General features: G+C 37.8%; 1 protein-coding gene across 13 annotated transcripts in view; it reads left to right on the plus strand.

The window, feature by feature from the left end:
• Nucleotides 1-18,379, plus strand: part of ANKS1B (ankyrin repeat and sterile alpha motif domain containing 1B) — a 443,348-nt gene that overhangs the window by 225,279 nt on the left and 199,690 nt on the right. The window lies entirely within an intron of this gene.

Genomic DNA, 18,379 nt, shown 5'->3' on the forward strand with positions numbered 1-18,379 from the left:
AGGCAATACACAAGTTTTTCTCTACTGATAATACAACCTAAGAGATTTTTTGATAGGTCTTTGGCCCCAGTGAAGGGGTTACTTTGAAGTTTTCTGCAGCAAATCAACTTTTTGTGTGTGTGCTTCTTCTATTTAAACTCCTATAGTTTATTGGCAAGAAGCGTCTCAGGTGCCTCGGTGTTCCTCAGAGGTGCCTCACATAGCCCCTCTCTAATTACTTACAGATGCTAGGATTGTCTGAATCCCTATGTGTTTTACTTAGGGTTTTATCTGTCCAAGTGTTGGAGTACTGAGGACCTAAATTCCATCCCAGAACTTTTCGTTCACCTTCTCTCTTCTCCTTCCTGGCTCTGTGCTAAGCATAACACAGCCAAATGTAAAGATCTGGCTTTTGCTTAGGAATAAAAATTAAGTAGTATGGTATCAAGTAATATCATTTTGAAATACTTCGTCAGTTTATATATAAATATGAGTTTTGTTAGTTTTAATTGAATATATGTGTAAAAAAGATTATCCAGTAGAGATTAAAAATAATGTATTTAATGTTCAGAGTGTACAAGTCAAAGAGATTTCTCTTAGGGCTGAACTGAAAAAATCTAGATTATTGAGCAGTATATTCAGGAAACTTCACTTTTCTTGCCTAATAACTTTTTAGGAAACAGTAAAATTTCTGCTAATACTGAAGACAAAATGTAGCTTGATATGGAATCCTTCATTTTAGTATTTACTTAGTCTTGTATTTCATATAATACTTCTGTGTTTTTATGTACTGTTAGTAAAAACAAAAATATATTAAATTCAAGCACAAATATTCTTAATCTACCAGGCATGAAGAGCTTTTTATACTACATAGTATCTCATGCTCAGTGAAAAATATTTGAGAGGAAATATATCATAGACTGATAATTCAATAGCTATATTTAAAATTAGACAATGATGACATCTTGTGATGAAATCCTTGAATGGATTTACAGGAACTTTGACCTATATTTTCCTACTGGTGAAATCTGGAAAGACTTCTTTTAGATCTCCAGGGGAATCTCTTAAGAAGCAATCAGAGGAGCAGTGAAAGGAGAGAATCAAAACCGGCTGAGTATGGTTGTGAGGACTTCATCCGCAGCATGCATTTAGAAACAAAAAAATTATAGCAGAGCTTTGAGTTTGATAGCAGTACAGGTACTGGAGGAGTAAACTTGAAACTACGGAGGGGAAGATGGCTGCCAATGTTCTCTGAGGGCATGTAGCTTTCAACATCTGAATAGCTTACCGCTGAAATCAAAAGCAGGCGTGCTGACCAGGGAGCAAGTAAGAACTAATCTCAATGATTTAAAAACAAAAAACAACAAAAAAAACCCCACCAAAAACAACAACAAAAAAAACCACAAAAAAACCAAACCAACCCGAAAAAAAACCCAAAACAACACCCCCCACACCCACCCCACTAGCCCACAGAGTACAAAACCTCTGTTACCAAGAGGAAATAAAAGATGGTGCTGGCTAGTGACCTTCTGCTCAAGGTGATGCGGAGACATCTGCACTACCTGGCACTTACATTATGGCTGGCACGTTTCTTCACAAGATTCCAAATTTGCCAGGTTACAAAGGATTCTACCGATCACTGGTGTGCGATAAAGAATACTAATGATACTGCCAAGAATGATCCTAAGCAAATCCAAAGCACTTATAAGGCTCTGTGGCAGTGGATAAAGAGGTTGAAGATTCAAGAGACATTATTTTCTCTCCTCTCACGTCCAAGTCAAGCATCAGTCAGATACACCCTAAATATAACTACATGGCTTCTATTCTGAGAGAAGAGAACTTTAAGTTAAGAACCATGTGGCAAGGACAAAAATCTTCATCTTAAATAATGCAATTTGGACGTAGGTCTAACCTCTGAGAAAGACAGGATTATTTAAAACAGGATTAAAGAAGTGACTAGACAAAGAGTCATGGGTCAGTTTGCCAGGTATCTTAACTGTTTGTATGCTAATGGTAGAAGAAAGAGGAGTAAAGAAGAATTAACAGAAGAATTAATGAGGAATAGACAAGAATTACTTGAAGATTATGACAAAATTGGCATTGCAGAGAATTTATCATATGTATTACACCAGTAGTCCAGTCATGCAGAGGACATAACTTCTTCAGTAAGAAGGGAAGAAGGGAGGAAATGTTGGCTTGTATTTCAAATATATAATGGTTGCTTTGAGTTGAGATCTCGAAAATAGGATTAGTTAGAGCTGTTAAACATCTGTTGGTGTCCAGGAAAGCAGAAAAGAACATGGTTGTTCTTGGTATGTATCCAAAGTCATTGGACTTGATAGTAGTGGGAGATTTTAGTTACCACAGCACGTGTTGGGAAAGAAATTACAGTTACAGACTGCCCAGGAAAAAAAGTCTCAAGAAGGTAGATGTCAATAAATTCAGAGAATTTATTTTAAAAACTCTTTAGGGTGCAAGTTAAAGAGAAATCTGTGGGTTCTTGTTGCGGTTTAGGCCCAGCTGGCAACTAAACACCACGCGGCTGCTCCCTCACTCCTCCCCCACCCCCGGTGGGATGGGGAGGAGAACTGGAAGAAAAAGGTAAAAACTCATGGATTGAGACAAGGACAGTTTACTAGGACAACACAAGGAGAATAATAACAGTAACACTAATGAAAGAATATGTAAAGCGAGTGAGGCATGATGCAATTGCTCACCTCCCGGAGCCCGATGCTCAGCCTGTTCCCGAGCTGCGATCCCTCCTCCTTCTCCTGCCAGCTCCCCCAGTCTATGTACTGAGCATGAGGTCATGTGGTATGGAATATCCCCTTGACCAGTTTGGTCAGCTGTCCTGGCTGTGTCCCGTCCCAGCTTCTTGTGAAAATTAACTCTATCCTAGCCGAAGCCAGGACAGTTCTTCAACAAAACACTACTAAAGACCATAGTACAAGCTTCACCAATGTGAAGAAGAGAAACTGTAAAAGATCAGCTTGGCTAAATTGTCATCTTTTCTTTCGCCTTAGACATAATGAGGAGAATTTCTCTATTTACGAAGCATGGTAGAATAACACATGCATGTAGAGACAAGTCAGAAGTGCCAAAGCACTCAGTGAGATGCAACTAGCAAGTGAAATGAAGATTTAATATAAAATAATTATATTAGTACATTAATAGGGGGAAGAAGAACAAAGAAATCTTTGGCAACTAAGAGAGGTACTGCAGGAAAGGAAAAGCTGCTCACAGTAGGTGCAGAGAAGGCAGAAACGTACAATGACTTTCTATCACACGTGTTTACTGAAAAGGTCATTGGTGAGCATGTGACATGCCCAGCTAATCCTAGGGTGAGAACCTCAATTGTAGATAAGGAAAGAACAGGTTATATAGGTTAGGTATCTTAAAATTGATTTAATGAACTTTATTTTGTGTTATATAACTCTCTGAAAAACTTAGATCTGTTAGTGGGTTTCTGTGAGAATTCTTGCAGAATGGATGAGGTACCAGCAGACTAAAAGAGAATGATGTAAAACTTATGTTTAAAAGGGGAAAGTAAGGAGAATGTGGGGAATTATTTTCAGTTCATGGAAAAGTCACTGAACAGATAAACTACTCAAAGTAGCTAGAAAATAGCAAAGAAGTAAGTAAGAGACAACATGGATTTGCCAAGAGCAAACCTATCAAAGCAATCTAATTCCCTGCTAGGAGCAGATAGCAGAATTTGTAGGTAAGGAAGGAGCAGTAGATGCCCAGTATTTGGACTTCAGTTAAGGTTTTGACATTGTCTCATGTTTTTCTTATAAGCAAGTTAAGGAAATGTGGGCTTGATGAAAATAATGGTAGGTCAGACAGATGAATCTTATTCTTAATGTCTAAATTCAGACTTCTGCAGTGTAGACTGCGTTGAGTACGTCTGAGCCACTAATACTGAGTTAGATAAGCCAGCACTTCTTTGGTATTGTTCATCATATCTAAAAGTCTGAAGCATGGGAAATGGCACTACAAGTATCTATAAAGAGAGCCTAGAGGATCTCCTCAGACGTAGCTGTCTAAAACTAGCTGAAATGAATCTCATCCTCTTCTCCCCAGGACAAAATTATAAAGGCAATGTAGTGAAGCATCCAAATAGATTATTAGGGAGATTATAACCTCTGTTACCTTCAGCAGAGTCTTAAAGACTTCTGGATATTTGCCAGAATTTAAAAAAAAAAAAAAAATTGTTGGGGTATAACTGACCTTGGCTGACCTTGTGTCCCTTGAGGGGACACATTTGAACGGATTAGGTCACTGTTTTCAGTCACTCTGAGCCTATTTTGTAATGATTCTGTGACCACTGTGATAACATGATTTAGATGGAACCTGTCTACAAGGTAAAGCAAAAAGAAGAAACACTTCAATTTCATATTTTCTTTGCCTCATTATAAACAATTTTTTCTACAATAAAGAAGTCTTTCAAGGCATGCATAGCAGCATTTCTGTGTTAGTTGGAGTTCAGTAGCTGTTCGGAGGTGTGTGATTCAGAGTTTATTTACATTTGCAAGTCACTTGAAAGGGAATAATCAAGAAATTATCTACTTCAGAGAATTTTTTTTTTTAACATGGGTAATGGATATCATATCATCATGATTAAAGCAAGAATTGTTTCAAGTCAGAGCAATGAAAATAATGACAAGGAAAATAATTGTTGAAGGTCATTCTGTATCAAAATAAACTACAATCAGTTTAGGATTCTGCTGGGCTTTTGAGAGAACTACTTCTGTCAAATATGTTCTAGCACATGGAGGGTGATTTATGATTTTATAATTCTGCTAATCGTGAATCCTTTTGTTTGGATGCTATCCATAAACGCACTATCCAGTTGCTGTGTGCACACAAGTGCACTGTAGTCAGGATTTCTCTGGTCAGCTGAGCATGTACCTACCGCCGAATGCCCTCATTGTTCCACCTAGGGGCATACAGGGTACAATTTACTGAATTATCTTCTGTTTCTTGATCTACAATTTTGGCTTCGAACATAATATACTGGCAAGCCTTTTTCTTACAGCTGAAATAAGCAAATTTCTTACTACATTTAGCAAGTTTGGTTTTTACAAAGTTTATTTGTTGCCCTTCTGTGAGAACAGTGCTTTTCCTTATGCTTGGAGGTAATCCTAGCATCACATTCAGCATCTATATCTAAGCATCAATATCAAGGCTCCAACCTTTGCTCAGTGAGGCTACCTGACTGAGCGCCTTTCAGAGACTAATGCTGCTTGTTACTGGAAGGGGTGTATGCAACAGAATTATACCAGACTAAAAAAATCACTTTGAACAGAGCTAGCAAATTTTCTAAAATATTTACTTTAGCAGTATGTATTATCACATCTACAACTTCAGAGAAACCTATGAGTTGGCTCTTCTAGAGCTACTTTAAAACCAGAAGGACTCTGGGACACTGACAGATATGCCTGAGTTCACTGCACGTGAACCATATCTCATTTGAAAGTAGTAGAGCTGCAGTGGGTTGTGCTGTGTTCAGAAGAAACCCTGCAACTGCAGTTTGCATCAAGTTTTTCCGCAAGCAAGACTTTATTGCTTCTGGATGTGCCCACTACAGATGCATGTTTCTAGTTCATGTAGTACATATTTAATGCCAGGGAATGATAGTAGTCATTGAGCACTGTATTAGAGTGCATTTTGTAGTGTATTTTTTCTGATCTTTCATATCAGGATGAAAGTTGTAGGCAGTCATCATACAAAAGTTATTTTCTTTGTTTGTTTTGCCTTCTCTACTGATATGACCAAGGCTATTGTCATCAATGACTCCTCCTTCACAGTGTGGGGAATATTGCAAAAAATTTTACTCTTCAGATTTGTGAGAGATGTGATTTTGAGCACAAAGGTTGGGAAAGTAAAGCAGACTAGGAAAAGATGTAATCAGGTGGGACCACAGCCAGAAAAGCTGAATGAGAGGAGGGAGAGTTCACGTTATGCCCTACACAGCTGCAACACGTAATGGAAATTGCGCAGACCTTTGACTGCCAGAAGCTACATGCTCAGTTTCTTCTCTTTATTCCATCTGCTCCACTGCCACTACTCAGGCATGAAGCCTTCATCTTCCCTAGTATGATTCTGCCTATAAAAGCTAAAATTTCACTCAGAAGTCAAACTTTCTTTTAGCAGATGAAACCTTGTTAGGCTGGTCCTTTTCTGTTTGCTGCCATATGGTTGCAGTTTTGGCAAAGTGGTCTTCCTCCAAAGCTGTTAATATCCTCCCTCCTCCAAGGGCAGAAAACAGATATAAGTACTTAATTAAGGCAGAATTTTAATTAGGTAAGTGTAGGCATGTTGGCATAAGGCAGCTTTCACAGTGGTAAGTTATATATTTGAAAGTATATACCTTAATTGTAATTTACTGTCTGTTTTGCAGCAGTTACTTCCCCTTTTAAATCTCTGTGTGGTTAAACTAAGCACTTTGATAAAGTGGATTTAATTCATAGATTTTAATAAAATGAGCCATGCACCCTCTCGCAAAGTGGGAGACATCTTAAGCTTACAGTTTCGACCCCACAACTCTAATTTTGCAGTAGCCAACCACAACAACCAGACTGTAAAATAAGGATAACATCACTTCCCTCCCAACTTCCACCTTCCCTTTGAAGCTGATAGGCTGTGCAAAAAGACCAAAATATCTGTCGCATCATAAAGACGAAAAAAAAGAAAAGGCAGAGGGAACCTGACTCTAGCTGATAGAAGAGGGACATGATGAGAGGAGACAGCTCCAGCAGCTGGTCTCTGCTCCCAGTGCTGTTTGATGCCTCCTCAATCGGAAATGCATATGCAGTTTGAAATTTTTAAACTGCAAGTCTATGAAGTCTTTACCATCAATTATAGGACTGCACTGTAGGGAACAGAGCCACACATTCGGGGATGATTCTGCACTTCCTTGTATATTATTAACAACTGCAAACCGACCGTGGAATTTTAAGTCGCAATGGCAGAGCTGCTGGGGGGAATTCGTGCAGCTAAAGTCAGTACGAAATGTTACAGAAGGCGAAGGTGATTCTTGTTTCAGGCAAACCTGTTTACAGTCACTCGCGTTCTCTTACGAATGTCACTCAGTCTCACACTCAATATTCAAAAGCATCAAGGTGTGCACGTGTGTGTGTCCAGGTTGCTTGTCCATGGTCACTTGCGTATGACATGGAAGGCTGACCTCATTGCATCTGTTGGGTTCCTTTTGATTAGCAATAGCAAACTGTTTTTTGGATAAATCTTTAGGAGTCAGCAGTTGCTGTGGTATGGTCCTTTTGATCCAAAATTTTGTTTACTTCAGTGGTGCTCGTTGGTTTTGCTTCCTTATCTCGGATATTTTAAGGCTACAGTCTGTCTTCCTTTTGGAATAACAGGAAGATGAACATCACGTGCAATGTGCTGTAATGTTGTTGCTGTCCTCCTATGTAGCATAGGGTCTTCTGCTGATAAATCATCTGTGCTGTTGTTTTATCAGAGCACACTCCTTCTTGTCTCGACAGTAATACATTCCTTAGTGTTTTACCACTGTCAGCTGTGTCCTTGGTTGTCAGTACAGACCACACCTGTAACCCTTCGTAGTACTGTTTCTTCTGGTGCTTTCACACATACATTTCTATTAATGCATTATTCATATCAATCTTCATACTTCTTTTACAAATCTCTGCATTTCAAAGTATATGAATGGTGATTTAAGGGTATGTAATAGACTAGATTATAAAATAGTGAAGAACAGAAGCCTTACAGCTGTAAAATATGTAGAAGAAATACTTGGGGCATTTATTTACTGACGACATGATAGTCATAATGCATTGCATGCCACTGAACTTACCCAAAGATCATATAAATTCTACAGAAGAAATAACAAATAATTGGATTAATGTTTTGTTGACTTCTACATTGTAAAAGCCTAAACAAGAGATAAAGATGCATCTGTTTTAATGATCCATTGAATCCCCAAACAAACTTTACAGAAGACTGGGCAAACTGCAGGATAATTGTAGAGCTTTTAGCTATGTTTTATAATAAAAGCAATGGGAGTTGGATGCAAAAAGCTGCAAGCATTTCTTTTATTTTCTGTTATTGATGTATTCCTATTATATTGGCAGTTTTACCCTGTAGTGTCATAAACGTAATATTCAGCTATATGCTCTTCATACACCAATTAATCAGAGCTGGTTTTGAAACAGCCTACTACAAATGAAGACACAGGCTAAACTGAAAATACAGTAAAATGTAAGTCATCAGACTATATTTATGCATGTAGTCTCTAACTCTGATGCATTTTTTTTTTACATTTCCACTCTCTCTATAAGTGCCTATCAACATATACCTTTTATCTCTGTCCATGCTTTTTGTGTTCAATGTCAGGCTTCTTTTTCCAAAACTGTTTGTAAAGCAATTCAATCATTATAGTCACAGACTTGAATAAATGATTTCTGGCATATGTCTTCTAGAAGGAATAGTGAAGATTGACAGCAAACAGAGAAACTTAAGAAAATGGAACTGTAATATCATAAATATTGACATTAGTCAGTGAGTAAATGTATAGCCTAATTCTTCTCAATTTTGTTTGTAGTCTGCTTGTGACCATCAGATCTTGTCATGCTAAATTTAGATACTCTGCAATAGGACTGCTTGAGCAAAGGAATCTTCTACAAACTCTCTTTTAATTGGAGGATTAATATGTAATTTTGACTGACTTAAGATACTGAGACTTTTCAGAGGGTTTTTCCCCACATCAGATGTAATGTTTTAGTGAAATAGCATAGGAGATTCAGACCCTGTTCCAGTACTGATGTTTTCTCCTTTGGAAAAAGTTTAAACCTTCACAGTCTGATCAACTGTACTGTTATTTCTGAGTAACCAAACTGTATTTTTTTCTCACAGAATTAATGTAAAATATGTGTTCTTCCTTGGAGAGCATATAGTAAAACATTTGTCAGACCTAAAGATACTTGTTTTCTATTTTGTAGACTTAATCTGAGAAAGAGGAGTAATGTAAACCGAATCCCTACCATCTCTTCTCTCATTTTGTTTTTAACCTAATATCCGATCCTTACATTCCACTGTTAAATATGGTTAGAATAGAAGTCTATCTGACCACAGACATGAACAATTTACGTGCAGTTTGAATATACTACTCAAATCTCTGAAAATTCAAATAGTGTACTTACCACTGTTCTTAGAGCCTTGTTTGAGTATTTTTAAAATCTTCTCAAATTAAATAATTTTGAGTTATATTAAATAATATTGAGTTATAAAGAAGATATGCATGTTAATAAGTACATTACATACATAAGGCATGAGGTAGACCTGTACCATATTCATATACACCCATAATATTTGTTTTGAGACAGAGTGCAAAATGGTATGAATACACAGACCACAAAACTCAGAAAATCAGATTTTCCTTTACTTCCAAGGGCATGAAGCTCAGAAATACTGACAACTAATAGTAAAATGGAGAGTGAAGTAGTATGATACATAAGCATGTTTGGGGACAATGCTAAGAAGAACCTTATACATTACAGAAAATCAAATTAAGTGAATAAAAGTTATTCTCACTTTAAAAGTTTGGATATACCTGCCTATGGCCTAGCCTTACAAAATTGCACTGATACAAAAAAAACCAGTAATTGGTTGTGAAAGTTGCTTAAAAACAACATTACTCACATTACCTCCTGGATTCCATTGGTAGTAAATGGGTCCCTAATTCTTAAGTGGATTTGAAAACATTTCTGGGGATGATAACGTTAATGCTGCAGTCTTAAGTGGATTTGAAAACATTTCTGAGGAAGATAATGCTGCCATCTCCTCTTCCTGGTCAATTCTCCCCTCTGTCAGACCCACCCCTGAAGTCACTGAGCTGTACATACTGTATCTTTTTGCACCACGGGGTTGAATATTGCTGAGCTATGCCCATCTAGATAAGAGATAAAAGGATCAACAAAGGTAGATTGCAGACTTCAGAACTTGAAAAAAATAGATTAAAACATTTTTCAAAGTTATTTCCTGTAGGACTGAGGTCTTACCTGTTTCTCCACTGAACCACAACAGTCCAGGGGAGTACTAATAATCTATGTCATCTCCACAAGGACAGTTTGGCTGGATTTCACAAAGTTAATGCCAGAGTGTTTGTTGGTGTGCCTAAAAAGTGAGACGCTAATGGTGCCCTCATTCTATAATGCTCTCATAGTCATCCTACTGTAATTCCAGAGGTTAAGTGATATTTTTTTCAAGCCGTGATAAATGACATGAAAAGAACGATTGGATTGCTTGAGAGTTTTATAAGTCACTTGCTTAGGTTCAGCTTTTTCCTTGCAGTTTAATCTGAACCTTGCAACTATGTAATCATTTACACCCATGTATATTAATATTTAATTCAGTTGATGTCACTAAATTGAACAGCATTTATTCCTTAAAGCAGAATTAAGTTCAATACCAGGTTAACAATGTATGCAGAATAGGAATTAGCACCTCAGTGAAGTTAAAAGTATCAGATCAAAAATGAGGCTTTCACAACCTGTGGCCAGGAAATACTTTAAAGGGAACAGAACATTCCTAACTTCTAAAATAGACTGCATGAAAACCTTAAAGTGATTACTGAGGGCAAATCTCTTTGTTCAGTATCTTTGGTGGTCTTTTGCATGAGATGATATGTGTAATACTCTTACAAATATGTTAGGGATTAGAGATGTTGTGGCCAGTGAGGCTATGATGAAGTTTATCTTTCATAAATTATATAGAGATCTAAGTCTACTAAAACTGAATTAATAACAGTTTTTTGAAAGTTCACTTGATTCACTCATGTTTCCTTCTTAATCTAGTAGTCTTTAGATTTAAATAGATATGAATCCTTGGAAACTCACATTTCTAGTAATCACAAGAACATCACATGGTAGTTAAAAATCTTTGGCTTATTATAGGATTTACAGCACGCAGAATTGTTTCTACTTTTAGTTCCACCTACAGAAAATGAAGGAATTTAGAATATTGAACTAACTAAAGTGTATTCATTTGCTTTCTAACCCAGACTGTTAACCTGGGTTCATGATCGTAACACTAGAATCAGTATTTTCTTCTTTCATTGCCCTATATTCAGGAAGATATTGTATTTGAATGCCTTCAAATCCTTCAAAAATTATTTGCTATTTACTACTTACCACCCCTACTTCATAACCCATGATACAAGGAAGTTCCCAAAACTGCTTTTCTACTTTTACCCAGTACTGCCTTTAGCTTTTTATTTTAGATTATTGCATTATTACAAATCTGAGATGGCTGAGGTTAAATTATTGATTGCTAATATGAATTTTCAATTAAATGCTAATAATAGCATTTAGTGTAAAGTTGTGAATTGTTGTGGTATCTATTTCTAAAGTATATTTATTATTCATGACTTCATGCGTGAGTTTAGATAAATATTTTTTATGAACTCTGCAATTTGACTGTTTTTCTATTTATGGGATGTGATGGACCATCTCAGTTACTTATTGCTAATTCTGTTTTCTGGTAGGCTATTTGAAATGTTTTATAGAGCATAATTCCAAAGAATAAATTATCTTGTCGGTACACAAATGCCCCTATTTGTGTATGAATATGGCATTCATGTAGGCACCAGCCATTCTTCTCAAATTTATGCAAGCAAAAATCCATGTTCAAGAAAGTTTTCAAACAGCAAATAGCAAGGAATGTAGCTAAACAGCTCTAGACCAGAATTTTAGAGAACAACTCTTGGTGTTGGTTTGGTTTATTGAACCAGCTCTAGTTTTGATCTTGCTTGTAGTATAGGAAATAATCGTTAACATGTTACAAAACGTTAGCAAAACCAGTCTGACCAGTACATCTTCAGGTAACCTGTACCTGTAGGACCACTTGAGCTCTTGCTGCGATCCACTAGCCTTGACAAAGGAAGGATGGAAGGAATGACGCCTGGAGTGCAGTTTATTAAACTTGTCTGGAGAGCTGCATTTCTATCACCCCAATTTCTAAAACAAAAAGCCATACGGGACCAAGTACGATGCCACGAGAGGCGTTTGCGCTGTCTGTAGGCACCAATACCGATTCCTGGAACGGGATCCTGGGCTCCGTCTGTGGGGAGGGGAGGCCAGTTGAGAGTTCCTGCTCCGGAGGTGGGAGAGCGAGAGCGGAGCAGTCGGCGTGCCGGAGCTCGCGGACAGGACGATCGGCGTTTATGTAACCTCATCCATATGCAAACGGTCCAGCGAGTTGCCAGAGCTGTGCCAGCATGCCACCCACTCAAGTAACGTCTTTATTATTCATTGAAAGATGCCGCAGTTTTCTTTTGGTGTTGCAGAGCCTGTGTTAGCAGGGGATGAATATTACAGAAGGTGGTTATAGAGTTTTTATGTAATAAAGCTGAAATGGAGTCCTGGGCAGGGTGGGGGAGGCCTGGGGAGGTGCTGGGCATGGGCAGCATGGCCCATGGGTGCCCTCAGAGCTCTGACACCTCTGGGTTTTATTCATTATTATCACTTTGTCTTATCAGTGAAATGGGGTGAGTGGTGTCTGATTTATATATTATTATTATTTTCTGAGATTTTGAATGTTCTAGGAAAGAAACAGATGAGAGGTAGTTCAGTGTTATTTTTTTAGTAAAGAGCTTCAAGTTACCTTTGCTCCCATTTAAACACACTTTTTCCGGTATGGATTTAGAGTATCATCTTTATAATTAGCTGCTTGTTAACATTGAAGAGCTAATGCAAGTAGCAGATATTGCCCTGTATCTAATCTATAAAAATGCTCATGTTAAGTTAGGATTACCTCAAATACCTAAATCCAACCTAGTCTGAACTCTAGACAAATCTCAGGGGGTAATTTAATCTTAGATAAGTAATTTAATTTTAAAATGAACATTTTTTACTTGTTTTAAAAGGCTTGTAAGGGGAAGTGGGAGAAAAAAAAATAAGTAAAAGGAAAAAGGCAGATGTGAAACAAAACAACAGATTGTTGTAGCTGCAGATGAAGGATGACAAAAGAGCAAGTGATCCTAAATTACAAGGAGAATAAGTAGAAGTGGGATAAACTGGGAGTGTAGAAAAGGAATTAGAAAATGGAGCTAGAAAGAACAGGAAGGAAAGAAGGGAATTCACCTGATCAGCAGTTCAAGGAGGAGTTCACTCTAAAATCTGGTGCGCTGGGGGCAAGGGAGCCTCTGAGCCCGACAAGGCAAAAGAAAACAGTAGACAAAGTGCCACACTGTCTCAGGTTGAATCTGATTTGTAAAATAACGCCAGGAGAAATCCTTAACCTTCCATCATGTGTACTTTCAAGATTCCTAATTTCAAAGATAAGATAGTTTACTGCACTGTCAGTACAGGCATCTCATTTCCACAGCTCTCCACAGAACCTTGCAGCAGTTACCAAATCCATGAAATTACGGTTACCATTTTTTAATGGCTGTATTTAACTTCTTGAGAAAGGTCTGTGCAGTCAGTGTTCTTTCAAACCTTTTTTGAACAGTTTCTTCAAATTTTTCTCTGTTACCCAGTTCTACTTGTTTTCTAGTCCAGTGTTGCTTAGCACAGAGCTGTACAAAGATTTGCTCAAATTTGAAATTACCTAAATTTGTTTTTATGATGCCAGGAATTATAGCATAAAGGGTTGGGCTTGCATAGTATTTTTAGCAAGACTGTGAGTATACATGTATATATATACACACTTAGTATACTAGTTTTTAACAGTAGTCTAAAATCTTTACTGAATTAAATAAAATATTTTGATTGGTCATGGTCTCATGTAAATTTTCAAGGGTTTTTTTTTCTTGCTAGATGAAAACAGTGAAAATGATTACTCATAAGTGGTGAATGTAGTGTTACTATTATCCTGTAAAAGTTCCTGAGGCAAGCACAGAAATTGCTCTAAGAAACTAACCTCTTTTTTCAGAAAATGTTATTAACTTTCATTGAAGCCAGAACAAGGATGTACACATTTACCCTTTGGATGTGAATATGATTCCTGAAAAAATGCCAGGCAGCTGAAAGCTCTTTGTCCTACCAAAGGAATTTGTGTTAGATAGAATTATTTCATAGTATAGTGGGGATCCACTGAGATTTGGATTCATATCACCTGCTCAACACTGCCTCCAGCAGTAGAAGCTCCTCCAGTGCTCATGAAGAGAGGAAAAAAAGCAGCTGAATTCTAATTGCATCTTAACTGTATCTTTCCTAAGTGCAATACAAGGTTACAGTAAACTATTACCCTTTGGTGGCATCCAAAATGCAGAGACATTCCCTCCATTTCGTCCATTTCCCATGGAACAGAGTTACAGAGGGAGGGTGGAAGATGAATCCAGCTCTCCCTGCAACCCTTTTTCTCCCAGCATATTCCATCAACCACCAAACAGGCAGAAAAATCCATGAAGGACTATTAAGCATAGACACCATTTCTCTTTCAGGAAAGCATTTTGCTGCAAATTGCTGGAAACTGGGAAAACGCTAGGAAAGGATCACTGTGTGTCCATCTTATTCTTACGCTCTTCTGTAGGCATCTAATAGTAGATGAAGCTGGTGAATGGCTGAAACCAGATGAAGCTAGATGAAGCTGTGGTATGATCCAATGCAGCTGATCCTGTGGTCTCACAGTGAAACACCTGTCTGTTCTTAACTAATTCTTGCAATTCAGTATGTTGCATCTTGTATTTCTGTTCTGTAGGACAAGGATATAAATCTGACTTAAGTCCTGGCTATTGCAATGCTATATAATAGAGTTTGATTTTCCTGTTGTCTTTAGAAAGAAATTATCCCCTAAATTTATTAATTTAAAATATAAAATCAGAATCTAGAAAGACTAACTGTATCTCAAGAAATCTTACTGTATGGTGATATGTTACCATATACCATATATATATATATTGCTCAGCATCATAGTAATGGCAGTCTTGAATAGAACAAGGTGCCCTGAGTCCTAGTCTAGTGGCCATACTCTAGAAAACAGATCTTTTAATTTTCCAGTAAGATCTTTCCCTCATTCACTGTACAGGATGGGTTCTGAAGGAGGCTAAATCAAAGTTGCCAAAGCAATCAACTGAACATGAAAAATACCCTAACTTTGAAGTGTCTGTAATAAATATATGTTTGATGATGGAGTGGAGTGCTTCGACCGAGCTATTCCTGGGTAAATAATACATCACCAGTCAGAAACACAAACTCGTAGAAAGGCCAGTGGGGTTCACAAAGTACAGTTCACTGTTGACAAATCATCTGTCAAGTAAAATGAATTGTCTTTGCTGACTTTGTAGTTACAGTTATTGTAAGTACAGTTATTGTACTTACATAGTGGTAATGTAAAGTTATAATAAATATTGGTATAAAATTCAGAAAAGAACTGTGAGGATGATTTTCCTAGTCAATGAGGGTTGTTCCATTAGCTTGCGTTAGCTGTGGTCTGAGAATTATTTTTGTGCATTATGAGCCACACATAAGCAATGGAATGTAACCTTTAGATTATAGCTACTAGATAGTGTTATTTAAATTCAAGCTGTTTCTATTGATTTTGTTTTGTTTCTGTATATGCCATGAAAAATGTCTCTAAAAGTACTTTCAGGAAAATATTCGGCATCACCAGACACGATCATCTAAAGTGGCATCATCATCCAAATAGCTAGGCTGCTGACAGAAGTTAGATATTATGTAAGGCATCCAGGTTTTTCAGAGTTTTATGGAAAAGATCATTTAAAATCTAAGCATTTTGAGTAGCCTAACTGAAATGCATAAGATAAAGCAGAACCTTGCATACACTTCTTGGAACCTACTGTACTTCTCCCATAATAAACTGTCTTTAATTATATTGGTCTGCTGGATGTTAGGCATAGTTTTTCTCGTACAACATCCTGTTCCTAGCTATTCTTATCTCCTCTCCAGGAATACGTGTTGTTAGATTAGTTTATTCACTAGAACACTCTGTCACACTAACTCTGCTATAGCACAAGTTCTGTCACACTGTCGAGAGATAACTTTTTTATCCAGCTGAAATCATAAATACAAAAAGGAAAATGATATCCCATTTAGTGTTGGATAAAGCTGAAAGCTTTAGTTAAAAAAAAAAAAAAAAGGTTACAGTACTTACTCTAGCATCAATTTCTTCTCCAGCTCTGCTAAACTGGCTGCCAACTTAAACAATTCATCCTTTCATATTGTGGTATAGTCTCCACTCAGAAATTTCTTGGTCAGTAGCTACTAAAATTCTCCAGTTTTTGATTCCTTAATACCACAAGTGTTTAGCAATGTTTGACAGGTATTGACCTACCTAAGAAACTGGTTCATAATAATCTATTTGTGATGACTGGGGAGCACCTCCTCTACAAATAATCACTACATTTCTTTCTTTTCCTCAGTCGAAAAATAAAGGAGGAAAAATGAAGAAAGAAAAATCCACATTGTCAACAGTAGAGACAATAAAATAGAGGAGACCTTAAATTCCTTTGCATTTAGAGCAAATCTGCCTTACAACATGTTTGAAACCATGTGCTCTTTGATATCACAGATTCAGTCAACTCCAAGCGCCATAATAAAGATATTCTGAGTCTCATTGGGAACGAGACGTCTTGTAGAAATTATCGTATAGCATACCAGATGGCATCTTTCTTGCAGACATCACTTCAATGTGCTTCTTCTATTGCCTTGGAGAAGAAAGAACCAAGTACTGCTATCCCTGTAAGAGACTTATGCGTCGGTTTTTCCATGCAGGAATAGGTACATCTTTTTTGATTGTGGTATCACAGAAGGATTTTCATGGGATTTATGTTCTTTGAAATCGTAGGAAGACACAGTAGTATGTAAATGTGTTGCAGGTGAGACCATCTCGTACAGTCTGCCTGGCGTTTTTCAATACCAGGACCAGCTTTAGGCACAGACAAAGCAGGCACTGCCTGCAGCGGCACACTGGTGGGGCTGGCACTGAATCACAGACTAGCAAAATGAAGAGAGAGCCTTCTACTTTCAAAGCAATAACACCTGCTCCAGGTTCCACTTGCACTGGCTCAGAAAAACTGTCCAAGCAGCCCCCCTAAGATAAGTCTCTTGGGCTGGCAAAGAACAAGGAGATCTAAAGAGCTGCACGTTCCCGTAACGAAAGACTTGACCCTAATCCCCGCATTCCTGGCTCTGCTCTGTGCCTGCCTTTGCCTTTGCCTTAGTACTATCTTTGGCAGAAGAGAGAGGGAAAACGTCTTGCAGATAACGGGATACTTTAGCAATGAGGTGGTAGTCAGGGATGAGGACAAGGCGGCAAGCTGACTGTGTTTCTCCTTATTTTCTTTCCCCTTGCTGAGCAACCTTATGTTGTGTTGATGGGTCCAGACCTGTAGTTATAGCAGCAGAGGACAGAGTTGGAGGAGAGTGCGCAGTGGGACCAGCAGTGCTATAATCATCCCGTACTGGGGCCGTGGAGATAGTTAGACACAGTACCAACAGCTACATGAGGAAATGTGTCTGGGGAGCCACTCAAAAGCTGAATTTTGCCTACACTGTTGCTAGGCGTTGAGCCAAGCACTCCTCGTCACTGGCAGCATAACTTCCATGCTGTTTATAGTAAGGTAAGGAAGAAGCAGTTTGACCATGAAACTGGTACATTGATTATTGGCTGTGCCTTATTGTGGGCAGAATATTTTTGTTGGTGGGGGACGCAGGATGCAGACACATTTGTGTCTATGCTTGTATGGGAAATACACGAGCCAATCATGCACAATCCTTTCAAAGAGTGGGATTACGCTTCACTAGGTCTCTTTCCAATATCAATTTTTCTGCTTATGGGGGAAAGGGGAAGACAATGTCAGGAATCCTTTCCAAAGAAATTCATGACTTCTCAGTCAACTAAGAAAAATTCAGCAAGGATTTAATTCTCAGCTAGTTTAAGATAATTTTCTTCTCAATTTGTTCTCTGAAGAGCTTGCCCAGCCTTTCAATTTTGCTTACCCAAGGGAAGTCCAGTATATTTCAGCTCAACATAGCCTACCCTTCTCCTTACAGCCTTGCTACTAACTGGGCACAACCCTGAAGGGATTATACTCCGTCTATGTACAAAGATATTGATTCACAGTAGAAAAACTCTGCAAAATAGGGAAGATTTACAGACAGGTGTGAACAAATGCATTTTTATTTCCATGAGACCTAGATTCCCATCAATTTGGTATATCTACTTTCTCTGAGGAAAAAAATGCATTATCCATTACTTTGTTTGAGGTACATTAAGCTATTTGTGCACAGCGTACTCTTACCAAAAATATATGCTCTATATTGCATATATTCACGTGCTATTGTTATTAAATACTTGAGAAAACTCCTAAAAGTTTCTTCAGCAATTACAGATTTACCAGTGCCTGATAAGCCTTCAGTACTTTTTTGAGACACCTAATGAACCTTTCATACTTCAG

Source organism: Aquila chrysaetos, chromosome 26 (genome assembly GCF_900496995.4).
Source record: "Aquila chrysaetos chrysaetos chromosome 26, bAquChr1.4, whole genome shotgun sequence".
NCBI classification, from domain to species: Eukaryota; Metazoa; Chordata; class Aves; order Accipitriformes; family Accipitridae; genus Aquila; species Aquila chrysaetos.